This window comes from Passer domesticus, chromosome 3 (genome assembly GCF_036417665.1).
Source record: "Passer domesticus isolate bPasDom1 chromosome 3, bPasDom1.hap1, whole genome shotgun sequence".
In the NCBI taxonomy this organism is placed as follows: Eukaryota; Metazoa; Chordata; class Aves; order Passeriformes; family Passeridae; genus Passer; species Passer domesticus.
In genome coordinates this window covers 4,611,070-4,624,918 of record NC_087476.1, presented here as the reverse complement: position 1 = coordinate 4,624,918, position 13,849 = coordinate 4,611,070, and the positions used below count along the sequence as shown (strand labels likewise).

Here is a 13,849-nt window from a genome sequence, read left to right as displayed (position 1 = left end):
TAATAATTCCTGTGCCTTGTTTGTTACCAGCAATCACAGAACAATCTTAAATCAGTAAAGTGTGGTGCATCTTAACTGGATACTTTAAATTCATACAGCAATTTGTATTTTGACACAACTATTTTTTAAAATCTTTTAAGGGATGTGAAAATCATTATTGGTGCATACAGGAGAAGTCTAGGTAAAACTGCAGTTATGTGGTCAATTTTTTCTTAATCCAAACAATTCATTACATGTAGTAGAAGAAAAATTTTTTATTTTTCTGACATCACAGAAAAATTCCTTTTTTTTTCCCATAGAAATGATGAACTATCATTTTCCTAAGCAAATGTGAAAGAGCACGTATCATTGTAAAAAAACAAGAAAATTTTTCAATATGGGCTTTTTTCTTTCCCAACACTTCATATTGCAAACCCAGAAATTTAGATGATAAATTTCAACTCCAGTATTCCCCTGTACACTTTTTCCCCCCTTCTCATTTTTTTTAACATTTGGAAACCTCCTACATCTCTGAAAATGTTAATAGGCTAATTATCACTGAGTTAATTTGCAAGTCATATTCCCTCCTGCCCCCACATAAAAAAAAAAAAAAAAGAAAATCTCCTCCCCCATTTTATTTTTCGGCAAGTTAAAAAAAAAAAAAAAAGGCAAGTGAACTTAGCCACAAAATAAGTCAAGGGAAAAATGAAGTACTAATTAAGAAAGCTGGGGTTTTATGCAAATGACTTCTTCACCGAAGACAGTCTAATGAATGTGCCCTGAGTCGATCCGTGTGCGTTTTCGCCAAGCTGACAGCTGGCTCGGAGGAAGGTCAGACAGAATCAAGCATGCACAGAGCATAATCCTTCAGATTGGCAGCTCTGCCCCCTGGTCACTGTTTGATTATCTCCCAAATTGCTGTATTTCACAGAGATAATGATTTTTTATGGTCACAGATTTGAAGACAACTGCTGTATCCTGAGGGTTGTCGTTCTGCAAGGAGACACTGCTGCTTCCTTCGGAGAAGAAATGCGGGGGAAAAAAGTAGCTCTGTCTTTTTTCCCCTCTCTCTCCCCCACTTTCCTTTCCCCACCTCTCATTTTTCTATTTATTTCTTCTATTTATTAATTTATTTGCATTTCCTGTGGTCAAGAGGAGCCCCCATTCCTAACCATTGTCCCGGTGTGTTCTGGTGATGTTCCGCCACAGACATTCCCGCGCTGAGCCCGGCCACATCTCACGGAGATAACAAAATTCTCCAATGAAGTATGAAAGAGCAAACATTCAGGAGCAGAGAAATCCGGGAGCGGGGGGAGAGCCTCTGAAGGAATTCTCTGCACATGGTTGCTGTTCATTGCTGCTTGGTGACTTGCTGTCCTGATGGCCAGATATGTTGGGCCTCAGGGGGTTGTAAAAAACCATCATGGGCCTGGAAAGGGGATAGATGCCAGAGGCAGCAGTGGTGGAGATGGTTTTCAAAACAGGCCAGGTGCAGATGTACAAACAGCACAGCATCTCCCACGGTTCACATCCCTGACACTGGCACCTGTGGATGGATTTTCCTTTGAATCTTAATACCCAAAGGGGTAAATGCTTCTAAAAATGTAGGTAATCCAGAAAAAAAAATGGCATTTAGTGCTCTGTGAAGGATTCAGTCGGAGAAACTGTATCTTAAAGAGCTGGTTGTGCATTATCTGATGAAATGCTTTTCCCTTGGAAAAAATGTTATCAAAAGCAAGCTTTGCAATAGAAGATGTTTGCCAAGATAGGCAAGGGCAGAAATTCTGGAAAAAGAAAAAAATAAAATTTCATTTGCAAGCAGCGTGTTGTCCTCCTTTGTCTCAAACCATTAAAAAAATATATCTGGGTGGTTTGGTCCCTTCATGGACAGATTGAGACACCCGACTAAAAGCTAAGAATTTATTGATCTTTTTATTTATTAATCTATTTCTTCAATATTTGAGTTGCCAATTAATTTATTTATTAATTTTAATTTCCTTACATATTAGTAGAAAGACAGGATATTTTATGAGTGTGGATGGATGTCGCCTGCCAGAGCAACAATTCTTATGTTAGATGAGTTACCTCTTTCCACTTAGTGGATCTAAAAATAATGCTTTAGATGAGAGAGAATAGATCAGAGGTAAATTCTCAACACAGTTTCATTCAGAGCTGTAGCTGGAACCTCCAGCTGCTTCCAAAACTACTGTGAAGGTGTCAAAAAAGAGATGTTAAATCCTTCCTCTGGATCAGGGCAAGAGGAAACCAATTCTCTACACACCCTCTCTATCCCCAAATGCTTCATACAGAAAGCATGAGCAAAAAGAGCAAGAAAGACTCTTCCTTGAGTATGAAAGGATTATTTTGATCCCTACACTTGGATATTAATGATTTTGACAGGCTCGCAAGGAACAGACTTTCTGGAAGAGCAGTAAATTCTAATAGGGATGTCCTCAGAGAAAAGAAAACAAAGTTGTCTTATGTTTGTACACTGGAAAGATTGGCTGGGTATCTCCTGGACAAAGAGGAAGCCAGAGATCAGGACTGGTAGGAAGGTCTTCCCAGCGCCAGTAAATCTAACAGGGTAAGAGGGAATATCCAGAGGGAAAGAAGAAAACAGATATGAGTTGAGTCAGATCCACCGAGGATGTTTGTTCATTTGGAAAATGTCCCACTTCAAAATGGATCTGACAATACTGAGAACTCCTTCTTCCCTGTGAAGGTGGCGAGGCCCTGGCACAAGTTGATCAGAGAAGCTGCAGCTGCTTCATCCCTGGAAGGGTCCAAGGCCAGGTTGGTTGGGACTTGGAGCAACCTGGAATAGTGAAAATTGTGTCCCCCCCATGGCATTCCCATGGCAGGGGGTTGGACTGAGATGAATTTTTAGGATTTTGAAACTCAAGCCATTAACTCTTTGAAATCATTGTAGCACTGACTGATGATCCTCAAGCCACAGTGGAGACAATACAAGCAAAAATGAGGAAAAGTGCTTCAGCAATGAGTAGAACAGCACCAAATTTAGATGTCTGGAAAATTTGGAGCAGATGCTTAGCACTGCCTTGGAAACTCCATCTTTCTCTCAGTCCTTATATCCAGACCTCCACTGTACACACTGAACCTGTTACTGGAGCAGCATGACATCCAGCTATAAGCATAGAAGGGGAAATCACTTTTGCTTCTACAAGGAGATGAATGCACAGTGAACAATTAATGAATCAGAGTGTTCCTTTCCTGTCCATACATACAGGAGCTCAGGCACAGATTGACTTGATCTTTTCAGCCTCTGTCTATCCTTGCTTGAATAGGCTTCCTCCTTTATTATCCTCAATATGTTTAAAGGCTTGCAGGGAAATAATGCAAGAGCCCTCCTGTGGCTGATTTTAACACCTACCATATACATCCTTACAGCTGTAAGACACCAATAGTCAAGTGACCAGAAATTTCTGTTTTTAATAATGCAAAACATCCTCTGAGTTATGGATGGAAAAAGCTGATTATGCTAAACTATCTCCAAGCCTGGATAGAGATACATCCTACAGTCAATTCACACTTATTTTTCTAGGCACCATCCTAGCATTTTTTAAATTCCCTCACACTGTTGCTCACAACACTATTCTAAGCAAATAGCTCACCCTCAAAACAAGTTTATCTAGAAATTTACCCACAATTTCACATGGGAAAAGGGGATCCAACTAAACCCTCTCCTAGTACCTCACATATTTGTTTTCAGTCTTTAGAGCCTGTAATCTTCCAATGTCTGTAGACTATTGCATCCCCTCAGGGCTGTATGAAGTGCTTTTAATCCCTTCTTTTAAATGGATCCTTCACAAGTCCCCACTCTTCTCCAAATGCATTTGTCCTTTACTTTTTTTTAAGTCCAAAGAAATATCCAGATGGATGAGGCACTCCTGCTTGGCTGGATCAGAGTTCACTACCAAAGAATGGCTTCTCTGCTGAATTATGTGAGGACATTGCATTGGTTGCCTTAGATTACACAGATCACAGTGGCATTTTCTTGACCCAGGACTCATGGCTGGTCTTTAAGTTTTGCATGTGTATATTTTTCCTATATCTTCTCCATTATTAATTTTTGGTTGTAGTATATCTTTGCTCAGTGCAGGGCTTGGTGTCTTTAAACCTTTCTCTGCATGAAGAGTAACTTCCCAAGTAAGGTGAGCTCAGTGATGCTCACAGGGGGCTGAGCTGCCTTAAACAGGAAACACAAGAATGACAGAGTAGCTAAAGATGTCTCAAAACTTCAGCCTGCATTGACAACCAGCAGCTTGCTCCTCCAACCAAGCTCTCAGGAGCAGAATCCAGATGAGAACCTGTAGTGTGGTTACTATGCTCCACCAAAAACCAGAAGGCACAAACCAAGATCTTGACTCAGACAGCACAAAAAGAGTGTCAAAACTCTCAGACTAAATGAAAGTGTATTTATTTTATCATCTGAATCACTCATGGTTATTCTGGCTGCCTGCCCACCTACCAAACCTTGGAGAAGAAATCACACTGTGATAGGATCCTGGAGGAAAATAAATAAAATCCCTCAGGCTATTAGAATAGCTGGCATTAGCCCTGTAGAAAAAAAAAATTTCTTTGCTAACTAATAAAGTGTATGAACAGTGTGAGCCCTGGATAGCTGTGGTGGGAGAGATTAAGATTCAGGTTTGTGCTGTCTTTCATGCAGACTAGGGATTTTTACTGCACTTTTTCACATCACATATGAATGCCCCAAGCACCAGCCAAAAGATCTTTCAAAGTGGGTGATCAGCAATTCTTTTCCTGATGCAAGAAACTGCTTCTGCAGCTTCTGTAAGAACAGGTGAATACATTACCTGACAAAATTAATTTTGACAAAATAAAAATTTGTCTACATATAATGATTTAACAAGGAAACTCCTTACTTCCTTTAGGAACTTGTCTTTTTATATCATTGATTTGATGAAAAATCTGAAGGCTACAGGAAAAATGAACTCTGTTGCCTGTCTCATTTCAGATCTAAGCCACAATTTTGCAAGCACAGCATAAAGAGTTGTATATGTTTTCAGTGAAAAAGAAATCAAGGAAAATACTTGTATTTTGGAAAATATGAAAGAAATTGAACAAAATCCATAATCTGAGTGAATCTGTAAGTACCAGCAGACAATGTTCAACATCATTAATTGACAACAGCGCCACTAGATTAGATGTACTCTTAAGAGAAGCAGGGAATGATGCTGCAGGACACAATGAATAGATTATCAGTCCAAAAGGACTTCCCACTGGTACAGAGCCAAGGTGGTAGTGGAAGAACTGAATCTTTAAATGCTTTTTAGGGGTTTTCAGAGCTTGAATCTGAATATGTCTCAATGAACAACTAAGAATTCTGCATAAAATGAAATAAATTGGAAAGAAACTAAAGTTTTACCATGGGGTGAAAACTGTTGGTCTCAATGGTAGAGTACATCTATTGATACAATTAGTGATCTAATGTGTGGAAATTTATTGTCCTCATTAATTCCCAGTAACTCAGTTGAAACAGTTTATTGATGACTTCCAGAGGCAAAGAATATCAGAAAGAGGGAAATGAAGGAGTCAAACCCTTCAATTCCCTGTGCAAAGGAAGTCTAGTTTTCATTTGAGACAGAGACTAAAGGGGAAAAGGTGTAGATTCAGGGTTTTGGAACAAATAAGAACTTCTTCCCAGCTGTACACAGCTGAGGCTCCCAGATCAAGAGCAATGTCCCTTTTAGGCATGCTCTGATCCCTCATGCTGGCTCTCAACCAGGTCTAGCTGGTTCTTGGCTCAAGTAAGGAAAAGGGTTACTATCCCTGGAAGTGTCCAAGCCAGGCTGGATGGGGCTTGGAGCAACCTGGGATAGTGGAATGTGTCCCTGCCTATGGTAGGGGTGGAACTGGATGAGCTTTAAGGTCTCTTCCAACCCAAACCATTCTGTGATTCTGTGATCACTGAAGTTTCTATCATCCCAGTAGAGTCAGTGCAGAAAACCATACAGAGCTCACTCAGGGGCTGTGGCTTGCTCTTCAGAGAGAGCACATCCTTTCTTTCATTGAGTCTGTGTTCATAGGCTACCTGAACAGCCTTTGTAAATGTCTAAAGTAGGGAATCTGATTATTACACAACATTTCTACTAAAAGGAATGGACATTCTTATCACTAATCTCCCATCTGTAAAGACTTTGTCAGCTGGGCTGCATTTGCTACAAAGCTCTGCATTATAAAAAGTGTATATCACTGTGCTTTATTGGTTTTTTATGGTCTTCCTGGTAAAAAAAAATGAGGTAGTTTGTAATCTTGGCAGTCTTCAGATGATGTTTGCGTTGGCCCACTTTGTTTTTATGCAGACTGTGTGTAAAGAAAGCATAAACTTCTTTGGAAAAGCTGTAAAGTGAAGGCTCAAGCTGCATCTCCATGGGGGGAGGGAGAGAAGGGAGGGCAGGGCGATCTATCCCAATCAATTAGGAATACCCTGCAAATTAGGCAGACATCAGTTGTACAACTTCACCCATCCTCCCCAGCCATGCCCCTGGATAAAAGAGAGAGCTACAATGGTAGTTAAAACAATTATCATCCAGTGGAGCTTGATTCTAAACTGCTCTGCTAGGAAGTGGCAAGGAGCATTCAGCTCCTGACGCAGCAAGCAATCGCTTTTTCTTCCCCTTGGGTAGAGAAGCTCCTGGCTTTTTAAACAATTCTGTACCTCTGAACTAGTCCTTGCAGGGCTTTGGGGTAGCATGCCAGTGGCACTGGATCCCATTATCATCATTGCATGTCACTGGAGGCAACAACAGGAAAGAGTTGCAGAAAGGGCTGGGAATGAGAGGAGACATTAATAACAGCACACTGCTCTGTGCTGACAAAAGCAGGAGAAGGTATTGTGAGGGTTTCTGGAGAGGAGAAGGAAGGAGGAGACGTGAAAACAAAAGGCATAAAATGAACTAATACAGGATAGATAGAAGCAGTTATGCAATAACCTTGGGTAGAAAAGTACTACGAGGTAATAACAGGTGTAATGGCAGGTCCAGTTTCTATTTTTTAATATTTGTCAAATCACTTAGGATCAGGTTTGCAAAAAAATTATCTGTGTGTCTCAAAGACAGAGAAATTAAAAGCTGAGCTTCCAGAAGTCCCTAAGTAAATGAGGATTCCTTCCCAATGTTAAGGGGAAGTAAGTATGCTCACCATAAAAAGCACAAATGCTGCATCTTTGCTGACCCATGCTGCTACAATTTCTTGGCCTCTTGGCTTCCTTAGCAGCCTTCCAAGGAATTCCAGACTAGAAAGTCTCCAAGAGCAAGAGAGGGACTTTTAGCAAGTACATGGAGTAACAGGACAAAGGAATGTCCTTAAGCTGCAAGAGGGAGATTTGAATTGGATATTAGAAATAAATTCTTCCCTGTGAGAGTGGTGAGGCCCTCACAGATGTTGCCCAGAGAAGCTGTGGCTGCTCCAACCCTGGAAGTGTTTAAGATAAGGTTGGATGGGACTTGGAGCAACCTGGGATAGTGGAATTTGTTTCTGCCCATGGGAGGGGGCTGGAACTGGGCTGGGAGGGTCTATAAGGCCCCTTCCAACCCAAACCACACCACATTTCTATTCTAGGCCAGCTGGCACAGTCTAACTGCATCCATCCTTACTACATAAAACATTCTAAATCTGACCTCATAAACGGTAGGTGGACTCCCCACCAACAGTTCTTGCTGATATCATCTCCAGTTCTACACTTTCTTCAAGACTTCAATGCTAATAAACTGGAACAAAAAATCACCAAACAAATATCCATAATTTCTGGCTGCATCTCAGATTTCTTTCCCACCAGGTCATCCAGCCTTATGTCAATTTACTGCAGGCACGCAGCCAAAAGTTGCAAGGTTTCTGTAGCATTCTTCAAAAATCCAAGTCAAAACCAGGAATATGGAATGAGGTTCACTTTCCACTGCTTTCAAGATCTCCTTGCCATCATCTTTCTCATTCAGCTTTGGTTCTCAGGAAGTGAAAGGAAGTCAAACTACTAAAATGCAAGCAATGTGATTAATTTTAGCTGTTTTTTAGACATAATTTTCACCCTTAACCAGTTTTTCTCCTTTGACTCAATGGGAATCCAGGAAGTCACTCTGAATACCAACAGTTGCATCACAGACTTCCAGTTTCACTCCGATGATTCTCACTTTGACATTCAGCCCTCACATTGACATTCAGCCCTCACATTGACATTCAACTTTGCTGCTTCATGACACAATAAGGATTGTCTTATTTCCAAATCTTTGTTCTCATCATCGATCTCTACATATAAAATTTCCACCAGCCAGTACCAATTATTTCCCAATTATAGGCAGCTCTTAGATATTTTAAATCAAAGGGGACCGTTATGATGATTAGTCTAATTTCTGTCATTGCAAAGAAAGTGAATGTGATCAATTATGAGTCCCACTTTTGAGTCCCATTAAATGCACTTTCAGTTTAGGCAGTGTCAATTTAGTAGTCGCTGCTGCCCAAACTGAACATCAGGGACTATACAGGTCTGCTTTGCTTTCTGAATCTAAATCTCTTTCCGAATCTAAATGGTCTATTATTTAATCTCCAGATCTCTTGCATTCCCAGAGTGGCTAAAAATGTAAAATATTGAATATGGGCAATTTCTGTCTTCTGGAAGACGAGATCTTTAAAGAATCTTGATGTTGCAACAATAACATTTCCAGCCTTTTTGAGAAGGCTGTTGAAATGCAAGTGTTCATCACTGACATGGACATGAGTCTTGAACTCCTTTCTAGGTTAAGTATCCAGATTTTGGTTACTGCGTGGATCCAGTCTGCTCTTTTCTCCATGGATGTATCCTTGCAGAATGAAAAATTATTAGCAAAGTCCTTGGAAAGCAATGGCTAATGTGGTTTTTTTCTCCTATTCATATTCTTATGAAATGTAGGAGCAAGAGCTTCCCTCTTAGGTGTCCACAGCTTCCTGAGGAGTGGAAGTGGAGAGGTCAGTGCTGATCTTTGCTGTGTGGTATGCAGTGATAACACACATAGGAATGGTTCAAAGCTGTACCAGGACAGGTTTAGGTTGAACACTCGGAAGTTTTTCATGGCTAAGAGGCTGCTCAAACATTAGAATAATCTTTCTAGAGACGGATTGATGTCCAAGGCCTGTCAGCATTTAGGAAACATTTGGCCAGTGCCTTAACAACATGTCTTGGTCAGTCTTGAACTGGTCAGAGAGTTGACCAGATGATCGTTGTAGATCCTTTCCAACTGAAATAGTTCTACTCTATTCTATTCTGGTGTGCTCTAACCTGGAGCTTTTGTTTTTAAATATGGACTACAGAAGACCTGGAAAAAAATGTGAGAATTAGTAGCACATCTTTTTTTTCCCCATGACAGATTTTGGCCAGCACATACACTTTTTGGTACCTTTAGTACCTAAAACTTCAAGGCAGAAGCACTGGGACAGCTTCATATAGGCTGGAGACAGCAATCAGCCCTGGCCAAAATAAGCACACTAAATAGCTTAGATAAAAACAACGAGAAAAATACACCCTGAATTTATTCCTGCCACAGAAAATTTAAAGCATGGACAAGGTCTTATTACCCAAAATCAAGATTATGCCAGCAACGGAGAAGGTGTTGGATTACTTGGGATCAGTTAAGGCCTGTACTGACTTTGTCATTGCCTCCACTAAAATGTCCTTAGCCCAAAAGCAGACTCAGCTAAGGACACAGCTATCTAACTTCCAGAACATATCCCATCCACATGCCTGGGCAGACATTTAGGGAAGCTTTTCAAGAATATTTTTATATCATTATCATCAGCAGTTTTTCCTTATGGATGTTTGTAAGAAAAAATGCTTGGTGTGAGTACACTTACAACAGGGAGGAAGGAAGGGTAGGGGGAGGGTTATGTTCTCATTTCTTGGCAGATATAAAACCCCACCAAACTATTCATATTTAGTTCTGTTTGGAATAAATAAAAAACAAACAAACATCACAATGCACCCAAAGGCTTTACATAGCTGGAAGCTTTATTGATTCATATACCACCCACATAATCTGCCAAACTGCGCTACAGTTTTTATTTTTAATTTTTTTTTTATATCTTCTACACAGAAAAGTCTAACCCTCCAAGCTCATTTATCCAAGGAAAAATAATTAAATAAATCCTTTAAACACTACAAAACCTACTCTGGGAGAGACTTTTGGTTGTGGCTCAAAGAAAATACATTCTCCTGTCCTGTGGGAGTTGAATAAATTGTTGGGAAAACTATGCCCAGCCCACAGAAAAGAGATGACTTCTGTCTGTCATAGCTGTCAGCAAACTGAGGTTGTTAGAATAGAGTTCCTAGCAAGGGAAAAGTTCATATCAGGTCACTAAATTTCAGTATAGTCCCTGGAATCATGTCATTGCCAAATACCAACTGTTATATGGAAAATGAAGCCTGGTCTTTTGAAAAAATTGTTCTGACTTCTGTTTTGAGTGGGAACAGGAGGAGGAAAGATCCTTTCAGATGTGCTGTGTGACAGCGTGGAGCCTTCAGGGGGTCTCAGTGTGAAGTAAAGAATGGTGGAAGTGAGATTAAGTATGGGAAGTTGCAGAACTTCGGCTCTTTCTGTTCCAATTAAATATGGTTTTCTGGTGTGGTCAGGAGTGGTATTAGCTAAGTTCAAAGTGTTCACCCAAATCTTGGGATTGCTCTGTTCCTGGGGAAAATTGGCACAAAAGAGTTTTCACATATATAATTTCTGAGGTTTTTTCCAAAATTGGATGGATGCATCTAGACTGTTTTCTGGAAGTAATCCCTAATGCTAGGTCATGAATAGTATATGAGAGATATAACATAGCCTGATTTTGTAGAATGTGAAAAAACCCCATGCCATGCCAAATATTTAGGAATGGTGCAATCCCAGTGTCAGAACTGCTATAAGGCAGAATAGACAATATTGAAGGCATTTGACTTGCTGTTTGATGCCCCATCCCTGGAAGTCTTCAAGACCAAGCTGGACAGAGCTTGGAGCAACCTGGAATAGAGGAAGGTGTCCCTACCCATGGCAGGAAGTTGGAATGAGGTGATCTTTATTTTCCCTTCAAAACCAAAACGATCTGTGATTTTATGTTTCTATGTCTCTGCTGAAATCAGAATTTCTTTTCCCTTCCCACACACAGGAATAAAGTCCTACCTGGTGAGAAACAACAAGAGCCTTGGTTCATTTTCCTGCATTTAAAAAGTTAAGACTAAATTAGAAAAAACCTGAGATCGCGTAAATCCAAGCCACGTGTATTAAACAGAAAATCATCCTTCAGAGTGCCTAAATTAGTTCGTCAATAAGATGCTTGAAGGGCAAGATTTCATACTTGTAGACCGTTGCCAGCAAAATATAAAAAGGAACAAGGCATTTATGGAATTGTATATTTCTTGGATGGCAGTTTAAAAATTACACTTAATTGAAGGCTAAAAAGAAAGCATTTTCATTGTTGGGAATGAAGGGTTTAAAAAAGAATTAAAGAAATTTTCAACTTGGGTGTAGGGCATAATTACAAAAACATTAAAGCAAATAATTGGTAGCACTGTAATTTTTTCCTCCCCAGGTAACTACCATATGTATTACACAGTGAATCATTGACTCTGTCCCTCCTATCATTAATTACTGTGATGCATAAATAATTGGAAAATTATATGTTCCAAAAATGATTTAGTAATACATTTTATGCAACTAATAAGCACAGGCTTTTAATCATCACTAGACATGTTATGATAAATTTTGCTCTCCATCTCAACTCTTCTGTTATCTCTCACTTATACGGCTGCCATCTCCTTGCATGCAAATACTACTAAGCCACTTGACATCACATACTTCTCAGTGGATGTTTTTTACTGGGCTTTATTCTGCTTGACATTTTCGGTGTTGATATTTTGGTTTGAAATTCATTTGAGGGTATCCTTAGCCTCACAGAAACACATTAAACTATTTATCCTCAAACCATAAACTATTGTTTAATTTAAATGGAATTATCTTAATCTATTTTTTTCCCATCCATTTAAAACAGTCTGTACTTTTTGTTTTTCACAGCAGGGATATTTCAAATCTGCTGCTATGGATTGAACTGAAATAGCTGAAAATCTACTCTTTTTAATTAGAAACAGTAAAACATATTTTAACATGTGCTGATCATCATGGTACGTGTTATTTCCTTTCTTCAGGTTTAACACATTATGTTTGACACTCCATCATCAAGTTATATGACTCAACACCTTAAGGAACAACTCAGCCTGGAAAAGCACAAGAACCACTGATATGTCAAGATGTTATTTCAAGTTCAACCCAAGCAACACAACCTGTCAAAACTGTTCAAATTAAATTTCCCACTCTGCAGCTAATCATTCATGCTTATTTTTAGTGATGTTTACAGTTGTATTGCTCACAGAACTTTCAGCTCTTGCACACAACACAGAAATTTGGGCATGTGACTGGCTAAGTGAAGGTGATAATGAAATAGTTTGGTTGATTAAACTGTCTTCAAATAAGTACAGAGTTCATAGGAATTTAATAAAATCATATAATATCCAGATTTTTATCCAACTGTATTTCAGTTAGACACTTGCAAAACTATTAACTACACAAACTATTAAAAATGTTTATTTCTAAGCCATGAAAAGCACAGTAGGCTCTGTCTTTGGAGAGCCTAATACTACACTCTTGAACATTTTAGCTCTTCTTCTTCATGTAAATGAATAAAAAATAGTGTTTCCCATTTATTCATAGCTCCTGTCAGACAGCTCAATAGCTCAAGTCTGGGTTTCTGCATGGTTCAGGCTGATGCAGCACAAGGAGGAACCAAACACAAGATGTGGTCTTTATTGATTGACTGAACAAGAAAATTATTAAGGACATGTGAGACCATTTCAAATCAACCTGTGCCTTTGTGAGGCTGAAGGAGTTACAAATATTGGATCAGATTTAGTAACTAAACTGAGAGAGGATGCAGTCTACCTCAGCCTATGAAATAGAATGGTTTGAGTTGGAAAGGACCATCCAGTTCCAACCCCCTGCCATGGGCAGGGACAACTTCCACTAGCCCAGGTTGCTCCAAACCCCATCCAGCCTGGCCTTGGACACTTCCAGGGATCCAGGGGCATCCACAGCTTCTCTGGGCAACCTGTGCCAGGGCATCACAAACCTCAGAGGGAAGAATTCCTTCCCAATATCTAATCAAAACCTGCCGTCCTTCAGCTTAAATATGGCATCTCATACCTACTCCATGTATGTAAAGGGTGACTATCACCTTGGTATCTCCTGCAGGTCAGGGACTGGCTGAGAGAGAGGCATTTCTCTTAGGGATCACCTGGTTGTAAAGTTCTGTTCTGAATTCCTACTAAGTATCTTGTTCCTGTTCTGAGGAGGAGATGCCACACCTGGAATGGCAGCTCTACCCCTTTAGAAGTCTTCACATGCCTCAAGTTAGTCCTTTTTATTCAACCAGACTGCTCCTGCTACCCTTAGATGAGGGGCTTGTGGAGAACAAATGCTAGAAGTTCCAAGGAGGGGGATCCCAGGAAAGCCTTTGTATAAAATAACATGTCCTAACCTTATGGAAGCAATTAATAGATGGAAATCTGGATTGATTTTGGGAGGAAAGGCTCAGCCATTGAAGTCAACGAGACAAATCAGTGCTAAGAGGTCCTGTGCCTGCAGAAAATGTGTGCAAGGAAAAGAGTCCAAAGTTGACTTTTTAATTTTGTTGTGTCTCAAATCATGATGGAAAACACTGCAGGAATTCAGGGGTCTTTTTTGCAGTGAATTGCATCAACATTTGAAATAATCTCTGGCAAGAAGATGATATAAGAAAATTTAACCATAACAACATCTATCCTCCCTTC

The 13,849-nt window shown here is 39.8% G+C and overlaps 2 long non-coding RNA genes across 2 annotated transcripts; one reads left to right on the top strand and one right to left on the bottom strand.

The window, feature by feature from the left end:
* Positions 1-5,526: 5,526 nt before the first annotated feature.
* Positions 5,527-7,614, bottom strand: LOC135297863 (uncharacterized). Its single transcript, XR_010359785.1, has 3 exons — positions 7,165-7,614; positions 6,683-6,792; positions 5,527-6,327 (listed from the first exon to the last, which is right to left on the bottom strand). It is a non-coding gene; the product is annotated as an uncharacterized LOC135297863 (long non-coding RNA).
* A 139-nt stretch (positions 7,615-7,753) lies between these two features.
* LOC135297862 (uncharacterized) lies at positions 7,754-12,308 on the top strand. The gene is made up of 3 exons (XR_010359784.1): positions 7,754-8,009; positions 8,906-8,961; positions 12,173-12,308. It is a non-coding gene; the product is annotated as an uncharacterized LOC135297862 (long non-coding RNA).
* Positions 12,309-13,849: the final 1,541 nt, after the last annotated feature.